This window comes from Enhydra lutris, unplaced genomic scaffold (assembly GCF_002288905.1).
Source record: "Enhydra lutris kenyoni isolate GAN:26980312 unplaced genomic scaffold, ASM228890v2 scaffoldscaffold6, whole genome shotgun sequence".
Taxonomy (NCBI): domain Eukaryota; kingdom Metazoa; phylum Chordata; class Mammalia; order Carnivora; family Mustelidae; genus Enhydra; species Enhydra lutris.
In genome coordinates, this window is record NW_019154090.1 from 42,604,460 (window position 1) to 42,625,262 (window position 20,803).

The following is a 20,803-nucleotide window of genomic DNA, read 5'->3' on the forward strand; positions in this document are numbered from 1 at the left end:
TTGCTGGGCTGTAGAGTAGCTCTATTTTCAACTTTTTGAGGAACCTCAAAGGAGATTTCTAAGAACCACACACATACAGGTAATCAGAATGCTGACATGGCTTTACAACTGGATGCAGATGTCTATCCACAGGGCAATAATCAATTGAGTTCCACTGGATGCAATTCCTGTGTATTTCTATGAACGCAAGTAATTGGCATCATTATCTGTTTTCTATGACTAACAGAGTTGTAAAAATAGCTTTTAAAAGACATTGAAAGGCAGAGGTAACCTGGGAGGGTCCCCTAGACAGGACACACAGTGATCTTTGTATTTCTCTTGGCCATTTAAAGCCTTTCACTAGTTTTCCCTGACAATAGAACAGGAGATGACCACATGAATAGAAGAGACAATGAAAGTTACACTCAGAGGGTCCTAGCCACTTCAGGCTGGAATCGTGTGGAAAATTCTTGGAGGAGACGGAAACTGAACTGGGTCTTCAAGGCTGACCAAGAGTGGAGTGGAAGGGCATTCTGGGTAGACGGGACAGTGTGAGCAGAAGTTTGGAAACAATAAGGAGCCTGACATGTTCCGTTGGCAGAGTGCACCCATCCCCCGCCCCCCGAAAAGCTGCTTTGTAAAGAAACTGGCAGGTGACAGATTTGGAAATATAAATTGGGACATCCTTGAGGCTTATTACTGTGGCTCTCGGAGCTTATTCACAGTCTTAGGGTGAGAGAAATAAGATGATAGAATTAAAATAGTGTAGAAATGGTCATCAGAAAGGGATGCTTGGAGGTACCCTCTCCCTTAGTCTGCTCATAGTACACAATTTTGGGGTACTTTCCTAGTGACTGTCTTTTGGGGGACTGTCTCCTCTTCCTTGCTGAGGAGGAAGAAGCAGACAACTGGTTTGAAACAGACGACCCTCCCATTCTTCTCCAAAGGGGTGCAGAATTTATACTGACCCCGGAACGGTAAGAACATATAAAACCGGGGTTCCAGTTGTTACCATGGCAACCCAGAGTCTGTCGCACACTGAGTTGGGGGGAGCAGAAGCACAGAACCTCGAGGATATAGTCGCTCCGCAGGGAAATGGGAGCAAGTGGGCAGAGAATCTACCACAGCTCCAAGCTGCCCCTGGTCCCAAGACTTCGAGGGTCCTCCTGCAATCCAGATGCCGACAGGAGACCCGTTCTCCCTTTGGGTCACCTGAATGGCTCTCTGCTCTTTGCCCCCAAGCCACCTTCCAAGAGTATCCCAAACCCGGAGCCATTGCTTCCCCAATATTCACGCTCCCTGCATGTTGGGCAAAGCATGTAGGAGCATTGTTGAATGAAGACTGAATGAATGAATGGATCATGAATGGTACAAAATTCCATCATGTCCCTTCTTTCAGGAAGACACGGGACATTGCGCTTTACCTTCCTCTTGTTTGTTAATGAAACATCAATGGCTCCCTTGCACCAGGCACTCACTACGGGCGGGCACCATGCTCAGCTCTGCGCATTTCAGAAGCAGCAGGTAATGACAGGTTCGGAGATGGACTCTGAGCCAAGTGCTCTAAGTATAAAGCCTGGTTCTGCTTCTTACCAGCTGTGTGACCTTGAGACAGTTACTTAACCTCTCTGGGTGCCGGCTTCCTCGCTCACAGAATGGGAACAATAACTTACCTGCCTCGGGGTGTTGTGGGGATTCAGTGAGTGAAAACAGACAGAGCACCTACAAGATATTAAGATGCAATCTTCAAAACACACTGCTCAGGTAAATACTCTTATGATCCCCATTTCCTTGAAAGAAAAATGAAGTTTGGAGAAGTTAACGCTTCTCCTGAGCGAGGACCAGTCGTGGAGCTGAGATTCAAGCCTCGGCCGATCCCAGAACCTGTTTGCTGAGCAATGATGTGATGCAGCTTCAGTGTTTCTGGTGCTTCTGCGAGGTTCACAACACAAGATACTGGGGATAGAGATGTCATCCAGACACATCTGGTCCCAGCCCTCATGGAGCCTGCTACCCCAGCCCCCAAAACCCTTGCTGGAATTGGAATGCACTGGCCCTGCGAGCAGGCTTTGCTGGAGCCCTGTGCACCCTGGCTCCCTCGGTATGCACCCAACCCAGCCCCCTCTGAGGACTCAGGCCTGTGGGCTGGACTGTTGACATGTCAGGGAAGGAAGGGGAAACCTATGGCAGGGGGGACACCCTCTGTGGGTGGCCCATGTCTCCGTGAGCCCGTTGCCTCATCACTGAAGATGGCGATGTTTAGATCTTTTAGTAAAATACAGTCTTCCCTGAGTCACACTGGAGGGGACCCCGCAGTCCAGCTGCATGGCCGTGCCTGGCTCCCTGCTGGTTGGTAGGAAAAGCTCCGCGCCAGCAACGGGACTTGCTGAGTACGCCACGTAGCACAGCCAGCCTTCCGGGCTCTGGCCCGTCCCACTCCTCAATCTGTTTCTCATTAGCTTCCAGAGCGACGCCCGGCTCCCTTCAGGGCTGGGAGGGAGGGCTTGGCTTGGCAGTTCACCATGACCGACAGACCCCCGGACCTCCCTGGGCTGGGTTCTCTGCACCCAGCCCCGTCCAGCAGCACAGCTGACCACTTCGGGGCTCCTCTCACTCACAGGCAGGAAAAGGACTAACTAGAATTTAGAGCATTAATCTTCCCAAGGAGGGCCCTGTTTTCAGGGACAGGAATTATGGTTTCGTTTTAGAATAGCACAAGGGAGGCAGAAGCTGGAGGGGCCTCTCTCTATATTCTGGATACTTGAAAAGCTGTCAGATTCCACAGTCCCCACGTGTTCATTGAGCATTTATTGAGCTCCGTCCCTGCGCCAGGCACGGTTTGGGGGACCCGCAGCCCCCTGCAGATCTAGGAGCTCTCAGACTCCAGAGGCAAAAAGAAATGTAAAAATAGTCACCAAGCAACAGATTTCTGGAAGCAATACGGAAGAGTACAGAAAGCACTACAGCAAGGGGAGAGGACACAGCTCCAAACTGACACGGGGAGGGCAGTGGGGTTGGGGAGACAGTTAGGAAACCTTCCTGGGATGACAGGGAGGTGGGTCTTAGAGGAGGAACCCCACATGGACCGAAGGCACCCCTCTTCCTGAACTCTGGGATGAGTGATAGGTCCCATTTGCTCTGCAAAGGAAGCAGGCAGAACCCCTTTGCCCCATTTGGCTGATGGAAAAGTAGAGCCACTAAGAGTAAGTGACATCCTCCCTAAGAGCAGACTTTGTGGAAAGGGATCTTCTCTCCAATCCCCAGTCACCAGCTCTTTCTGCTTCCAAACCAGACAGAAGTTTGCCAGGAAGGCAAAGAAGGTGATGGGAAGAGCAAGGCTCAAAAGAGAAGCCAGAGCCAGCTGGCCACAGTCCTGGCACATGTTCTGAACTCTGTCCCATGTGGGCTCAAGGAGCCCACTTGGAAATGCCTGCACGCCCTCATTGCTCCCACAGTCGCAAGGCCAGATTTTGTCTGTATAAATCCCATGACTGCCCTGAAGCAAGTCTCCTCACCACTACACATAGTTTAAAACCCTGTCATTTTAAAAGGAGCCTGCTCAGGGAAAGAGGGGGCGTTCACCGGCGTGGCCCCTTGCTGTGCCAGTGGAGGAAGCTAGCGCCAGGAGGACCAAAGGGACACTGCCATTTATGGGATGCGGAGAGAGCCTCACCCTCTGCTGGGACTTCCACAAAGATTTTTCCCTCCACCCTTTAAGACCCTTGGAGAAAGGGTCACTGACACTGGGCAGAATGGAAACATTCTGTGGAGAATCTTACCCTGTCTCCCTGCTAAATACTGCAGGAGGGCAATGTGGGGAGGACAGGCCAGGGAGGCAGGTAGGAGGGCACGAGCTTGGTAGGGATGAGGTCAGAAGGAGCAGGAGGCACTGACCAGCTGTGGGGCAGGCAGACTGAGCAAATAAAGGTGGAGGATACCCAGTTACCTTAGAATTTCACATTAACTGGAAAAAATGTGTAGCATAAGATATCCCAGAGTCTAGGGCCATGGCAATAGGGATGAAGAAGAGAAGGGGCAAATATTAAGATCTGATTTGGAGGTAGGCTCTGTGGAGACTGGCGTTGAATGGATGTGGATGATGAGGATGTGGGGAATTCAAGGATAAGCCCTGAGCTCTAGGCCGGAGCACCTGCGTGGCTGAGGCAGCCACTAAGTGAGAAAGGGGGACAGAGCAGGGTCAGACAAACAAGGGGGGGAAGGGGCGCAGCCTCTGTTTCTGTTGATATTGAATGTAGGGTGTCTACCTGAGCCCAAGGTAGGTGGAAGGTGCAGGGCTTAAAGAAAGGCCTGGCCAGGGAGCCACCGGCCCGCGGATGGCATTCAAAGCCAAGGTTCTGGATGTGACAGCCTGGGGAGTGAGAACTGAGACACCAGAGACATGGGCCAGACCAAGGCCTTGAAGACCCTCACCTGTTGAGGGGGACAGCCACAGAAACTGAGTCAGAGCACCCAGGGAGGCAGGAGGTGGGCGAGAGGGCAACAGAGGGAGTTTCTAGAAAGCAGGAGTTGATCACAGCAGGTGCTGCAGGCAGGCCTGGTAAGGCAGGGGAGTGGAAACCAGTGTGCAGTGGACTAAAGAAGGAATTTGGGCTGCGCATGTAGGGGTCCGTGTCCATCAAGAAATCCTGCAGGGTAGCGGGGCTTAGGGTGGGGTCCGCACCGGTTTCCATCTGTGACCCTTGGGGGCACTTCCCCTCCTGGAACTGTAGAGATGACTCTTGACCACCCTCCAGCTGGCGGTGGGATCCCAGACAAATCCAGTGGAAACTATAAACAAGGCCCTTTTAAAAGGTGTGTCTGGGGTGCCTGGGTGGCTCCATCAGTTAAGGGTCTGACCCTTGATCTCAGCTCAGGTCTCAACCTCAGGGTCGTGAGTTCAAGTCCCACGCTGGGCTCCATGGTGGGCATGGAGCCTACTTTTTGAAAAAGGGGTGTATATCAAGGGACATAGAAGGATATGAGAGACAAACACACCGTGGTACCCACACACGGTGCTCCTGACACACACAACAGCATAGATGGATTTCAAAACCATTATGGGAAGTGAAAGAAACCAGACTCAGAAGAGCATCTGTGGTATGAGTCCATTCATAAGAGGTTCTAGAAAGCAGAACTAACCGAAGATGAAATAAAGATCTGAAGAGCAGCTGCCTCTAGGGGCAGGGTGGGGGTGAATTGGCTGGGCAGGGGCATGAGGGAAGCTTCTGGGCGATGGCAGCGATCTCCATCTTGATACAGGATGGCGTCACATGGTGTGTACATTTGTCAAAATTGAGTAAACGGTACACTTAAGATCTGAACATTTCATCGTGTATGAATTCTACCTGAAACGAAGGAACTGTATTTATTCAACTGTATTTAATGATATACACTTTGAGGTGTTTGGGGCCGAGGTGTACTGAAGTTTGCAACTCCCCTTTAAAAATATAGAAAAATAGGGGCACCTGGGTGGCGCAGTGGGTTAAAGCCTCTGCCTTCGGCTCAGGTCATGATCTCAGGGTCCTGGGATAGAGCCCCGCATCGGGCTCTCTGCTCAGCAGGGAGCCTGCTCCCCACCGCCGACCCTGCCTGCCTCTCTGCCTACTTCTGATCTCTGTCTGTCAAATAAATAAGTAAATAAATAAATAATCTAAATATATATATATATAGAAAAATAAGATGGAGGAGGGCCCAGGTGGCTCAGTCAGTTGAGCATCTGCCTTCGCATTGGGCTCCCTGCTCAGTAGGGAATCTGCTTCTCCCTCTCCCTCTGCCCCCCTCCCCACCTGTGCATGTGCACAGGCGTGCTGTCTCTCTTTCAAATTAATAAATAGGATCTTTTTAAAAAAAGAAAAAGAAAAGAATAATAAGATGGAGTCACGAAGGGACAGAGAGACAGATGAAGGAAACAGAGTACAACATTGTCAAGGTGTGGGGATAGAGGTGTTCACTCAACTTTTTTCAAAATTCACTCAACTTTTCTGTATACTAGAAATTTTTCATGGTAAAATGTTGGGGGGAAGTAGAAAAATAATGTGAGAATACCTGTCATCCAATCCAAAAATAAATGTTGACAGACAGAAGAGTTGGTGGTTGCCAGAGGCAGGTGTGGGGATGAGGGAAATAGAGGAAGGGGGTCAAAAAGGAACAACTTCAAGTTATAAAATAAATAAGTCCTGGGGATATCAGGTACGGCATGGTGGCAATCGTTCACAATACCATGTATTTGAAAGTTGCTAAGAGAATAAAAATTCTTACCACAAGAAGCAAATTATAACTGTGTGTGGTATTGGATGTTAACTGGATTTACTGGGGTGATCCTTTTGCAATATATACGAATATTGAGTTGCTGTGTCATCACCTAAAACTTGTATAACGGTATATATCAATTGTATTTCCATTTAAAGACAAACAAGGAGGGGTGGCTGGGTGGCTCAGTGGGTTAAGCCTCTACCTTCGGCTCAGGTAGTGATCTCTGGGTCCTGGGATCGAGTCCCACATGGGGCTCTCTGCTCAGCAGGGAGCCTGCTTCCCCTTTCTCTCTGCCTGCCTCTCTGGCTACTTGTGATCTCTGTCTGTCAAATAAATAAATAAAATTTTAAAAAACAAACAAACAAGGATTCACGTTGAGCACACACTGTAGGTCCCGCAGAGAGATGAGTAAGTGCTGACACAAGGGCTCAGAGCCTGAGGTGTCCGCCTGAGCGGCGGCCCGCCGAATGGACTCCTCAGACCAGAGAACTGTCACTGTCCCTTCTTACAGGGGCTACACAGGGCTAGAGGCCCAGGAGTGAGATTAGAACGAAGGAGAAAAGCACACATAGGTCTGCCAGGAATGGATTTAAAGAGGTAAGTCTCTGGAGCCTGCGGGGAGAGCGAACAGCCAAGTGGGCTGGCCCCAGGACCTGGGATTGGGCTGTTCCACACATCCTAGGAAAATTAAATGCACTTGGGCTTGGGGGCAGCTGCTCAACCCCGTGGTGGAAATATGCTCCCATCTGATTTGCCCACGGGTTGGGGGTTTTGAAGAACATTCCAGCCCCTCTGTCTATACGACAGAAAAGTAGGAAACCCAGAATCTCCACCCCCACCCCACCAGGATGTAGCCTTAGAGACATTCATCACAGTGCTGTGGTAAGAGTAAAAGTTTGCCAACAGCCGAGGTGTACATGGGGCTTCCGCTTAAGTCCTTTATGATGGTTTATGAACGCAGCAGGATTCTATACAGCTACTGAAAGTGAGCGAGGTAAATCTACATGTCATCGACTTTGAACAGCCCAAATCTTAATATAATGTGAAAACAAAAATATATATTACATATATGTAATTTATATATATTATATATATGCATTTTATATATATACATATATGTTATATATATATATATATATAACTTAAAGATTTTATATATTTATTTCAAAGAGAGAGAGCATAAGCAGGGTGGGGGAGGGGGCGGGCAGAGGGAGAGGGAGAAGTCCCCACTGAGCAGGGAGCCCAACGTGGGACACCATCCCAGGACCCCGGTATCAGGACCCAGGACGAAATCAGAGGCTTAACCAACTGAGCCACCCAGGCACCCCATATATTTATTGTGTGTGTGTGTGTGTGTGTGTGTGTATAAATATATATAAATATGTATATATAAATATATGTATATATAAATAAATATATATATATACAAACCAGATTTTAATGTTGCATGTATGTATCCCATTCATATATAAAATATAAGGCTAAATGTGTATGGATATGAATATAAATACTTATTAATTAATTATAAATTGCAAGTTATGGACCCCAAATTCATATGTTAAAACCCTAACCCCCCCGCCGTGTGATGGCATTAAAAGGTGGGAACTTTGGGAGGTAGTTAGGTTAGGGTCAGAGGAGGTGGTGAGAGTGGAGCCCCCAGGGTGGGATTAGTGCCCTTGGCCAAAGAGCAAGAGATTAGAGCTCACACTGCCCACATGGAAGGGACACAGAAAAAAGACGGCCATCTGCAAACCAGGAAGAGGGCCCTCACAGACATCAAATCTGCCCGTACCCTAACCTTGGACTTCCCAGCTTCCAGAACTGTGAGAAATAAATGTTTGTTTTTCAGCCACTCAGACTAGGGTATGTTTGTTAATATAATATATATAATATAATATATAATATAATACTAACAGCCCAAACTAAGAGTACACAAATGTACACGCACACACAGCACCATAGCAATGTTCCCCAAAATGCTAATAACCGTTACATCCCCACGATGGAATCTGAATGATACTTTTCTTGCCTTTCTTCTTGGTAGTTTTCCGTATTGTTTAAAATTTTCACTATCAGCAAGTTCAATTTTTTTTTTTTTTTCAGTGTTCGAAGATCCATTGTTTATGTACCACACCCCCTGCTGGCCCAAGGGAATCTTCTCCTGGGGACGGCCTGCCTCTACCCTGGAAGCGAAATGGGCTTCGTCCCACCCTGTCTCTGGGGGGCCTCAACACTGCCCCAGCGCATAGGGGCTGCTCCACGGAAAACCTGTCTCGGAGCCTCCCAGCCTCCTTCCCCACCCCCGCACCCCAGCTCCTGGGTCCCACAAAGAGAGCCTGTGTTGGGCCGGTGGCGCTGAGTGAGCAGACAGCCCACACCTCCCCTGTGCCACTCAGCACAAAGACTGGTCTGTGAGCCCCGCCTGGAGGGCCCACCGCCTCCCTTCCTCTGCCAGGCACTGGGACGCAGCCATGGGAGTCTCCCAGGAGCCTCAGCTCAGAGTCTGTGGCAGCCCAGGTGGCCCCAGAGACAGAGCCACGCTCCGGTGAGGCACCTCAGTTGGCCTGGCTGGGCTGTGGGCTTTCAGAAAGTAGCAGCTGGTTCCAGGCTTGCTGGCAAAATGTGGGCAGCCCCCAGCCTTTCGGAAGCCCCTTGCCCTCTCCAGGTTCAGTCCTGTTGGGCCGCTGAAGGCTTCTATCAAGCTGTCTCTTAATTGGGGTCCCCACCAGCAGCCTTCCCACACCCCCCAACCCACCCTAAATAATACAGCAGTGGTAGATACAAAGACCCGCACCAACCCCCACTGTTTACAGACAAAAGCCAACACATCAAGTGGACACTCAAAATCCTCATCTCCAGGCCCATCCACTGTCTCATCTCACCCCCTCCTTGGTCCCTGTGGCGCCGGTCCCCTTTAACTTCGAGCTCCTGAGATACCCGTGCTCAGGGGGACCAGGAGTACCCTTCCTGGGGTCCTCTCCAACTATTAGAGTCCTTCCCAACCATGTCAACCATTCAAACCCCACGTCTCCCAGTCTTCTCCATTCCCTCCAGTGTGAGGAACGGTCTCTCCATGAAGGTCTCTCCAACCTTCATAGAGCACCTACTGTGAGCCAGGCAAGGTCTCCTCTATGAGGTCCCAGAGTGCTTTGCGCTTCTGCCTTAGCGCCCCTAAGGGTGGATGTTAATTCATTGGGTGCCTTGCCCTCTTCACCTTTGTGCCCACAGCAGGTGCTTGTAGGTGGGGCTTCAACTTCCTCAGCAACTATCAGGGCGCCCGCCCACCCCTCAGCCCTCCTGTGAGGGCCCCCGCACCTAAGAAGACAGTTCTGAGGGAAGAACACTGATCTCACCCCCAGGACCTGCATGGCTCTCCCTCTCCAGCATAAAGTCTCTCTCAGCTGCTCAGCCTGAGCCCAAACACCGTAGAAGCTGGGGATTTAATTTAATGCTGCCCGGAGCCAGCTACCGCCCATCAGGAGTTGGTAGATAAACCCTGCAGCTTCCCCTTCCCAGGGAGACAATCCTAAGGTGTATCCTACCTGGGTCCTCAGGTGATCCCAGCAGCATGGAGTCCCAGGTGCCCACGCTCGTAACTACCCACGAACCCACCCACCATCGGCCTCCCACTTCCTGTCTCCCTTTCCCCACTCCTCTCCTCATGCCTCTGAAATCATTCAGCAAATATGCTGCCCGGACCCAGGTCAGGGCTAGGAGTGTGCTTTGGTACAGCATAGCATTCCAGGCCTTCCCCAGGCCTCCAGGCCAACACCCTGCCTGGGTCACATGGATCACAAACATTTGTTCCCTGCCTGTTATGTATCAGGCTGCAGTGATTTGGGGCAAAGAGAACATCCGGTGTGCCCCCTGCGCCCCTTTTCCCTAGCTCTCATTGTGCAGGAAGGGAAAGGACAAAGAAAGCAGAAACTAGGAGAAGAAGACGTGGGAGAAGGGGCAAAGGGAAGCGGGGGAGAGAGGGGCCATGTGGTCCAGTACCACTTCCGGGGGGACACGCAGGAGGATGCCACCCCCCTTGGGGTGAGCCACTGGGTGCTGGCTCACAGGCACCCTGGCCGGCTTCCCTAGAAAACCCTCTGTCCTTGCTTGTGCTCTGCTTCCCAGCTCATTGCCTGCCCTGCCCGCATCCTGGAAAGCTGAGCCTGGGGGATCGCATTCTAGTTCTCTTGCTGTTGGATCCAGCCTGCAGGACACTCGGGCAGGAGGCTGGTGGGTGGAGGGGGGCGGGGGGGGGGTGCAGAGAGCATGCATGGGATTTATCCAGACCCTCCACTCCTCCCTCAGTCCCCACAACCTGGCGGCGGCTCTTTCTCCCCCGGCCCTTCCAGTCGAACAGGCAACATCTCCCACAGCTGCTGGGGTGCCTCAACGCCTTAGGCTAGTTCCCTTCACTCTGCCCGCCCGGCTGTAAGCGGCTCCTCTATTCAGAAATCGTCCTTCATAATCCCCGGCGAGTAGCTGCACCTGTCAGGTTGCCACACAGATCTGGACGACATCCGGCTCCAGCAAAGTAGCAAACGTTCGGTATCCAACCCAGAGGACCTCGGTTCGACTCACCCCTTACTTCCAAGTTCTTGCCTTCTCTCAGCCTTCATTTCCACATCTGGAGAATGGGTATGATCATAGCCAGCCTAACCACCTCGGTATTCTCAGTGTGGCAGAGGACAGACCCACAGGGGAGAAGAAGCGGGAATTATGGAAAGGCCCTGGGGACCCCAACAGGGAGGAGGAACTAGATGCGGGTACGGGTCGCTGGTTCTTTTTGTTCCGCTGCATCCACAGGGCTCTCCTGCTTTCCCTCCTCCTCACGTGGGGCCAAATATGGTTCCCCCTCAACTCATGAGTTTGTGTATTCTAAATAAATACAGGCTGTACTCCTCCAAAAAGGGCTCACACTTGCCTATTGTACGGCAACCACCAGGAAGCACAGACCCACATTCGGCAGCTCCCCGCCCCCAGCCTTCCTGCAGACCCTGTACAAGGATTTACTCCAAGGACCTGTCCCCAAGCCTGGCACGTGAGCACGTTTTCATGGCAAACATCACTGGTGTCCGGAACATAGGTCCCTTCCCCAGAACCATCACCCAGGATCCCTTTTAAAGTAGGGGACCGACTTATTCCCCACCTCAATCCCCCCTCCCAGCCCAGCCCCGATCTGGCTTTTGTCGGAAGCCTGCCACTCCCTCTCCCGTCCTGCTTTGACTTACTCCAAGCTTTCTGAAGATCCCTCCTTGGGGATGAACCCATCTCCAGTCTGGCCCGTGTTCCCTGGCAGCTGTGACTTTCAAAAGGCAGTTGATTCTTGCACTGAAGATAAGCACAAAGCTACTCTTCTCTCCTCCTCCAAAGGCCAGCTCTGCTTTTTAAGTTCAAACAATAGCGATTCGATTGAACACACACATCTACTTCTCTCCTGAGGCCTTCGAGAGGGGAAGAGGATACCACAGAACTTTCTTAAAACATTGCACAAAGTAAAATTTTGAGTATCACGTCAGCCACAGTCCCTGGGGAGCCAGATGGCAGCACTTACACGGGGCAATTTGAGGGAAGTTTGATAAAAACACCCCTTTACGAAGATGCGGGTGGGATAGATGAAACCAGTGTAGGGTCATGTGGAAGGCAACATAAAGGGACCATTCCCAAGGGTGAGGGACTGATTACTGGAACCCAAAAAAAATGACAGCGTGGAGGGGGTCCTGGACAGGAGCTGGGGACTTCAGGGGACAGATGCACATAACCTTGAGGACTCAGAAAGAAAGCTGGGGGCCAGGGCAGGCGAGGTGTGCAAATACCCAGATGTCACTTTCCTCTTGCCCTCCACATAGCCTCCCCTTGGGTGGACCCAACTTGAGGCTAGATGTCATGGCTGCCATTGATACCGGCTATGTGTCCAGCATCTGAGGACACAAGTCACAGTAGACAGGGATCAGGGAGGGCTGGGAGGAGAGCAGGAAGGGAGAGCAACAGAAGGTAATTTTCCACAAATGCTTTGAAAGTATGCAATCTGATTAGAAATTATGAATTTAATGAACAGAAACTAGGGAGTGATTATTTGCACAACTAAATGATTTTTTTTTTGGCTTTCGCATTTTCTGTTAGTTGCCTTTATTTTATTTTTTTTTTAAGATTTTATTTATTTATTTGACAGACAGAGATCACAAGTAGGCAGAGAGACAGGCAGAGAGAGAGGAGGAAGCAGAGAGCCGGATGTGGGGCTCGATTCCAGGACCCTGGGATCATGACCTGAACTGAAGGCAGAGGCTTTAATCCACTCAGCCACCCAGGCGCCCCTGTTAGTTGCCTTTAAATAACAAACGTTCCCCTGCCATTAAAATATGGTTCCGCTTATGGCAAATTCAGCTTCCTCAGAGCTGTTCAGGACCCCAGACATGCAGGTACAGACAAGAACGGCACAAACTTGGGTTGGCTTTAAGTTAAGGACATTTACGCCTCCTGTAAATGTCCCCTCTGGCAACCTCCTTAATTACATCCAAGTTGGGAAGGGCAGATAGTTCCCAAGAAGGGCTTGCTGAAAGGGGGAACAAATTCTGGAAGTCCACAGAATGCCAACCATCCATTCTACACACGCATAAATTAACCTACAAAGGTCACCCCACTGTAAGTGCCTGAGCCCTGATCGAAAACACTAGCTTGTTCTCCCCAGCGGCTCTCACAGATATTCTGGGCGACCTTCCACCCTGAACTGTGATCTTTATGCACCTGAGCTGCAGGGTCTTTCCCAAAGATGTTCTGTCTCGATGCTCCCTCCCTTCAGGAACACCCACATCTGCCGTCTGCACCTCCTGCCTTGGCTGACCTGGCAGCTGGCCAGTCTTTTCCAAGGAAAGTCCTTCTAAGGGGATTTTTCTCTGTTCCCAAAGTCACAGCTATGACACAGCCCTGCAAAGTTGTGCCTCGCTGATAACTGAGCGTATGACACCCATAGGGATAGACTCATCATCCAGCTGAGGGTTCTGGTCTAGTCCAAGACCCAAGACACCCACAGAGCCCGGGGCCAGCAGACATGTGGCTGAGTCCAGCATCTTGAAAGCTGCCCCAGGACAGCACGCCAGCCAACACTGACGTGCTGGACATGATCTCAAGGACAGAAGTCAGGAAACAGACGAATCCCAGTGTGCCTGCAAGACTGCTTTAAACACGTCTTGCTCAGACCCTCTCCTTCTGGCTTAATCCCTTCCTGCCTCGTGCTAATTAATGGAGAATGATGGCTTCATCAACTTGGAAAATGGATCCAGAAAGCACCAGCCTCAACCAAGCAAGGACAAACTGCCACCAAGGTCAGAAGACTGTGTGTTTTTAAAAAGCTGTTTTGAACCACAGATCTTTTCAGGCAAATCCCAGCAAAATCTCTTCCTTGACACCATCTCTGAGATGGCAGTTTGGGTGGGGGCGGGGGCACGGAGGCTTACTATGGGCCGGTTCAGCAACACCTCTCGTGCGCTCTTGAAATGCCCATTGTTCCCTGGCGTGGTGGCCGTGGACCGGCCAGTCCGTTATGTCATATTTCCTCAATGGAGGCCATTGTCTCCTGCAAGTAGCACATGGCTCTTGTCCTCACAATGCTCTGCCCTCCCCACCCCGAGCCCAGCTCCGTGGGCAGTGTAATGGGATCCTGGCGGGGCTCAAAGGAGGCCTTCACTCCCTCCCAGCACGTGCAAGCATCCCACTGGCAGGACTGAGGAGGGGAGCTCTCTGTCCCCAAACTGGGGCCGGAAGTTGGCCAACCCAAGTGAGGGCAGATTCCACCCCACCCTCCCGCTCCAGTCGCTCCTGATTTGCTTCTGGCCTCAAGAGGCCACCTCCCACGTCACACAGGGCCGGTCTGCACGACGGGCTGTGGAAACGCCAGCGTGTGACCAGGCCAGGGCAGGCATGGCGGCTCCCACCTGGCTCTCCCTGGGGTCACTCCCTTTGGGGAGGGCCAGCTGCTGGACTGTGAGGACACTCTGGTGGCCCTGTGGAGAGGTCCAAGGTGAAGAATTGAGGCCTCCTGCTCGTGGCAGGCAGGAAGTTGCCATCCACGAGAGTGAGCCGTTATGGAAGCCTACCCCCTAGCTCCAGTCAAACCTTTGGATGAGGGAGAGAAGGAGAAACAGGCTTCCTGCTGAGCAGGGAGCCCAACGTGGGACTGGATCCCAGGACCCTGGGATCATGACCTGAGCCGAACGCAGCCGCTTAACCAACGGTGCCACCCAGGTGTCCTGACCCAGTGCTTCTTGATGCCACCCTCATGAGACACCCAGAGCCAGGCCTGCCCTGCAAAGCCCGCCTGGACTCTGGACCCACAGAAACTGAGATGTTAAATGATTATCATTGTTTTAGGTCACTGTGTTTTGTTACATGGGGTCATTTCTTTCACAGCATTGGCGAGCTTAATACTCCGGGTAGTAAAGGCCGGAGAGGTCAGTCCCTAGAGGCTCAGAGCAGAGTGAAGATGAGCAGAGGACAGACCTGGACGGGAAGACTCATTCGGCACGCTTGGTTTCCTGATCCTTTACCATGGGCCTCTTATTTGAAACAGAAGGAAGGAGGTGTTAAAAGTGAAATGAAGTTGTCCAATGAGCTCTGGCCAGCAGCGAGCACGGAGGACCATCTCCTTCTGAGAGCGAGACACTACCCTTCCCACAGAGTGCTCCAACTCATGCCCTTATAAAAAAAATGACACCCCACCACTGACTACTAAAACCCCGAGTTCCTTTTCCTATAAACTACTGCCCAGCCAGAGCCCCACAACCAGCTCTGTGTTTGGACAAAGGATTTCTCTTTTAAATTCTAGCTTCCTCTCTTGTGAGCTTCATCTCAAATTTATTCTAAAGGTTCAGTCTATCCAAATAACTTTCATCTCAATGCAGCTGTCACGGTCGGTCTTCCCTCCCACACCGGGTCACCTGTGCATCTGGCACCAGCGTACCTTGCCATCTGCCTCCGGAAAGCTGACTGAGGGGCACCTGGGTGGTTCAGTCGGTTAAACATCCAACTCTTGATTTCAGCTCAGGTCGTGATCTCAGGGTCGGGAGATCGAGCCTCACGTCAGGCTCTGTGCTCTGTGGGGAGTCTGCTCAGACTGACAGTGACCTGAACAGAGTTAACCCCAGTGCCCTTTAGCACTCCTCTGTGGACTCCCCCACTGCCCAGGTAACAGAGACCCCTTGACAATGTGCACTTTGTACAGAGTTTTACGAACTGCCATAAATCCCCTGGGAACATTCATTGTGAATGCGTTTGCCCAGCCTTTATTACAGTGGGCTTGCTGGGACACTCAGGGACTCAGTCAAACGTCTGCCTTCAGCTCAGGTCATGATCCCAGGGTCCTGGGATTGAGCCCCGCGTCAGGCTCAGTGGGGAGCCTGCTTCTCCCTCTGCCTGCTGTTCCCCCTGCTTGTGCTCGCTCTCTCTCCCAAATAAATAAATAAAAACTTTTTTTCAAAAAGCTTAAAAAATAAAGTGGGTTTACTCGCTCCATCCACCAGCAGGTGTCTACACAGGAAGTCACCTTGCTTGTGTATTGGTTTCCTTCAGCTGCTGTAACAAACTACCACAAGCTGGGGGGCTTCATACCATAGAAATCCATCCTACCGCAGTTCTGGAGGCCAGACATCTGAAATTGAAGCTTCTGCAGTGCTGTGCCCCTTCTGGAGGCTCTGGCAGAGAACCTGTCCCCACCTCTCCCATCTTCTGGGGGCCACTGGCATCCGCTGGCTGCATGTCCCATGTTCAAGTCCAATGCCTTCCAATCTTTCTCTGCTCTGTTTTCACACCCCTTTCCTCTGCTGAGTGTCAGACCCCCTCTGCCTGTTTCTTAAAAAGATACTTGCAATGGCATTCAGGGCCCACCCAGGTAATCCAGGATAATCTATCTGTGTCAAGACGCTTAGTCACAGGGGCGCCTGGGTGGCTCAGTGGGTTAAGCCGCGGCCTTCAGTTCAGGTCATGATCTCAGGGTCCTGGGATCGAGTCCCGCATCGGGCTCTCTGCTCAGCAGGGAGCTTGCTTCCCTCTCTCTCTCTGCCTGCCTCTCTGTCTACTTGTGATCTCTGTCTGTCAAATAAATAAATAAAATCTTTAAAAAAAAAAAAAAAGACGCTTAGTCACAACATCTGTGGCCCTTTCTTCCCTATGACATTTGCAGGATCCAGGGATTTGGCTTTGATATCTTGGGGATGGTCATTATTCAGCCTACCACAGCTTGGCAGGCTCACCCCCTCCTCCAAGCTTTCCCACGTGGCCACGGCATTCTTTTTGAACAGTTACAGATAAACCATGTCATAGTCTGTTCTATCATCTTCCAAAAGTCAACAAAGACTAGACATCACCTGTCTCTACTTTTTGGAATCCACCCAAGACCTGTAATTCCCTGGGTGACATCAATCTAGACATAAAAATGGAGTCATAATTAGCAAAAACAAGCTTTTCTCAAATCTGCCATTATTGTTGGCTCTCCAGCCTCCTAGAAATATCAGGAATCCTGGGGGGGTAAAGGGGGTGCCTGGCTGGCTCAGTTGGCCAAGCATGCAACTGTTGATCTCGGGCTTGTGAATTTGAGCCCTGAGTTGGTTGGGTGTAGAGATTACTTAAAAATTAAAAAAAAAAAATCTTTAGAAATATGAGGAACCCCTAAAGTTTATCTCTTAGAGAGGGGGCAGCCTGGAAATTAAGGTCACATTCTCTCAACTCAGACTGCCCGGGTTTGAATCCCAACCCTGTCACCACGGCCAACTGTATTTTCCGAAGATGGCCACAAAAATATCTCACATCCTATGCGTTCTTTTGCATCAAGCTGTGGAGCCCATTTCTACACCCCTGTGAATCTGGGTGAGCCACTACATGCTTTCTCCAACAGAATATGGTGCACCTGACCCATCCATGTCCATAGACTATAATGCATATGACACTGGGCCATTCCCAAGCAAAGCTTCTAACTGGACTCACATTTTCTTATTCCTGCCTTTCGGAGTGTTCATTCTTGGGATACGGCTCTCTGAAGCCAGCCAGCATGCTGTGAGGAAGCCCTCGCCACACAGAGAGACCACTTAAAGATCCCTGGCTGATGCCCCCATCAAGATTCCAGCATGGGAGTGAGCCATGGTGGGTGTCCAGCCCAGGGGAGCCTTCAGATGCTTCCACCCCGACCCCCCAACATCTGACTGCAACCACACAGACCCTAAGCAAAAACAACCTGGTTGAGCTCGGTCGATCCACAGAACGATGAGTGATAATAGGTTGCTGTCTTCAGCCATTGAGCCTCGAGGTGGTTTATTATATAGTAATAGACACTCAAATGAGCCACTTAGGAACTGCGTAACCTGAAGCATGTGATGGGTGTTAGTTAAAAAGCAGACCCGGCAACAAAGACTTGGTCATTTATCTGTGTGTCATTTATCTGTGTGGCAGTTCCAGGAACTACAGGTGAGAGAGTGGGGGATGGTGAGAACAGAAAGGGGGAGGCAGGAAATAGAAGAACACTTACAAGCAGGTGAGCACTATGACCACTCCTTCTGGGGACCCTCTGAGAGAGTCCAAAACTCATCTCACAATTGTCTCAATAAGAAAAACGGTGTAGCCACTGTGGAAAACAGTACAAAGATTCCTCAAGAACTTAAAAATAAAATTACCATACAATCCAGCAATCACACTTCTGGGCATATGTCCAAAATAATGGAAAACAGAATCTCAAAAAGAGATATTTGCATACCCATGTTCAGCATGGCATTATTTCACAAGAGCCAAGAGCCAGGTGTCCATCAATGGATGAATGGATAAATAAGATATGGTATATAGTTACAATGGAATATTCTTCAGCCTAAAACATAAGGACATTCTGTCCCATGCCACCACCTAGACGCACATTGAGGACATCGTACTAAGTGAAATAAGCCCATCATGGAAGGATAGATACTGCCCAATTCCGCTTATGCTCTATGTAATGTAGTCAAATTCATAGAAATAGAAAGTAGAATGGTGGTTGTCGGGGGCTGGGAGGGAGGGGGAAAAGGAAACTTGTTCAGTGGATATGGGGTTTCAGTTTTACAAGATGAAAAGCTCTCAAGACCTGTTGCAAGGTGCATATAGTTCATACTACATACTGTAAACTTAAAAAATAGTTAAGATGGTAAATCTTACATAATGAGTTTTTTGACCCAATTAAAAAAACTATCTTATCAAGGAGCTAGCAAGTTGAGGCATTTGCCATCAATTCCCTGGTAGAGGGTTGCTCTTGGTGTATTAACTCCCCCATGCTCACAAGGCCAGAGAACATCCCTGAAAAGAGATGCAGGAAGCCATGAGCACAAATGGGGCCTCTGGGGTGACCTCCAGGTGACCAAGGACATGGGGTGGGGCACTGACGAGATCCACCACACCACCTACGTCAGAGTCTCGCTTTCCTTGTCTATAAAACAGAAATGAGAATTACCCACCTGGACAGACAGTTGTCAAGGCTATTTTGGGTGACATACGCTTCCTGCCTGCCCCCCCACCCCCCAGTGTGAAGCACACATGCACACCCTCTCCAGTTGCGACACCCCTACGGGCCCACGCTGTGCATTCTCCCTCACTTCTATTTTTCCAAATCAGTAAAATATTGCCCAGCTCCAAACTTCTGGAATGAGCCTCGGAGTTTTGCACCAAAGATTGGACCAGTTCCAACCCATCCCATGCATCCTCCCTGGGCTAAGTTCTCTCCTCGGCTTACAGATGTTGTCCTGGCCCAGGGAAAGGGACGCACAGGCGGCCCTCGCTCCCGGCCTTCTCGAACATCCCCTTCCCCAGCGGAGAAGACTTAGCTCTTCCTTATTTTGATTCATGCTCCAAGCACAGCTCTAAAAGCCCTTTCTAGAGGTTGCCAAAATATTAGCGGGGATTACAACTGGCTGTGGGACGCAGGGAGTAGGTATTTTCTTCTTCTTTTTTTTCTTGTGTGTTTTCCACAATAGACACATTCTATTTTTTACTGACAGAAAAACACATTAATGTTTTTTAAGCAAGCTATTTAAAAGCCCATGCAGTAGCCGTCGAGAGGTTTTACAGCCTCCGCTCACTCTAGGCGTCAGCTCCGCAGACATTACTCTCTCCAGTTTTTTTCCCTCTCTGCCTTGCATCCTTGGCTTCGGCACCTTTGCTCCAGTCCTTTGAAAATCTGAGCTAAATCGCAGTTGCTCATGCAAACCACACCAGCCTCCCTAGATGCTTTTTGATTTTCCTTCTCACTGGGAATATTTATTAACCAAATTTGTCTTAAAATCTCCCCAACCAAGAAATTGACCTCATTCTCCCGATACGATGCACCGAGAAGAACGCAACAGCCCTGTCCTCGTTTTCTTGCCAAAATGCACACTGGAAATGGACTCGTGAGGAAATGTCGGACACACCCAACGTGAGGGGCGTTCTCCAGAGTCATACTTCAGAAACACCAATGTGGTGAAAGACAAAGAAAATCCGAGGACCAGTTCCAGCGTGGAGGAGAGAGTGGACAGTGGATTACAACATGGGATTAGGGGTACTGTTTAGCTATAAAGAACATTATTGGGACCCTCAGTGAAATCCGAGCCTGAATAAGGTTTCTAGATGATTGTATTGAATTGATAGGTTTCCTGAGTTGGGCAGTTACATTGTGGTTACATAAGAGAATGTCCTTTATATTTTTAGGAATTATACAATTGGAGCTTTGAGGGGTAAAGGGCATCATGTCTGCAAATTATTCTCGTATGATTCAGAAAAAGATAATTACACACACACATGTTGAATCTGGGTGAAGAGTAAAAAAAATTCTTTGTTCTATTCTTGCAGTTTTCCTAGAAGCCTAAAATAATGTGAAAATAAAAGAAGCTGAAAGATAAAAACAATCCTCAAGCCTTGGGCACCAGGGCATTTCGCCCTTACTGACGGTGAGGTCCATGACAAAGACATCTCTGTCCTGTCTGAGGGCTCATCCTTCTCTTAGCCACTACTCTAATTCTTTGCTGACACTTCAGAGTTTCCACCCGGGACTAAGAATCCCTTTCTCTAATGAAGACAAAAGGGCCTTCCCATCCAGCTCTAAAGCAGGAACCTCCCGCTGCGGACTCCCAACAGGTCAGTTGAAACAGTGCTTCTCGACCTCAGAGACGTTTAAAACTCCAAAGCTTGGAAAACTCCCTAGATCAAAATCTCTGAGGGTGGGACCCAAGCACCAGGGCCTTTTTAAAGCTCTCCAGGTGATTCTTTTGAGTAGCCAAAACTAAAAAGTTGACGCTGCCTCCCACCCAGGAAGACTGATAAATGTCATGCCTGGGTAGCATTTCCAGATCCATCAAACCAGAAGCTCAAAGGTTAAGACCCAAGCAACAGATTTTTTTAATTCCCCTGGAAATTATACCTCCCTGATGCTGATTTTTGCAACAAACCCGGGACGCCTGGGTGGCTCAGTGGGTTAAGCATCTGACTCTTGAGCTCAGCTCAGGTCTTGATCTCAGGGTCGTGGTTCAAGCCCCGTGTTGGGCTCCACGCTGGGTGTGGATTGAGACAATCTTGCTGCTTAAAGTGTGGCACTGAGACC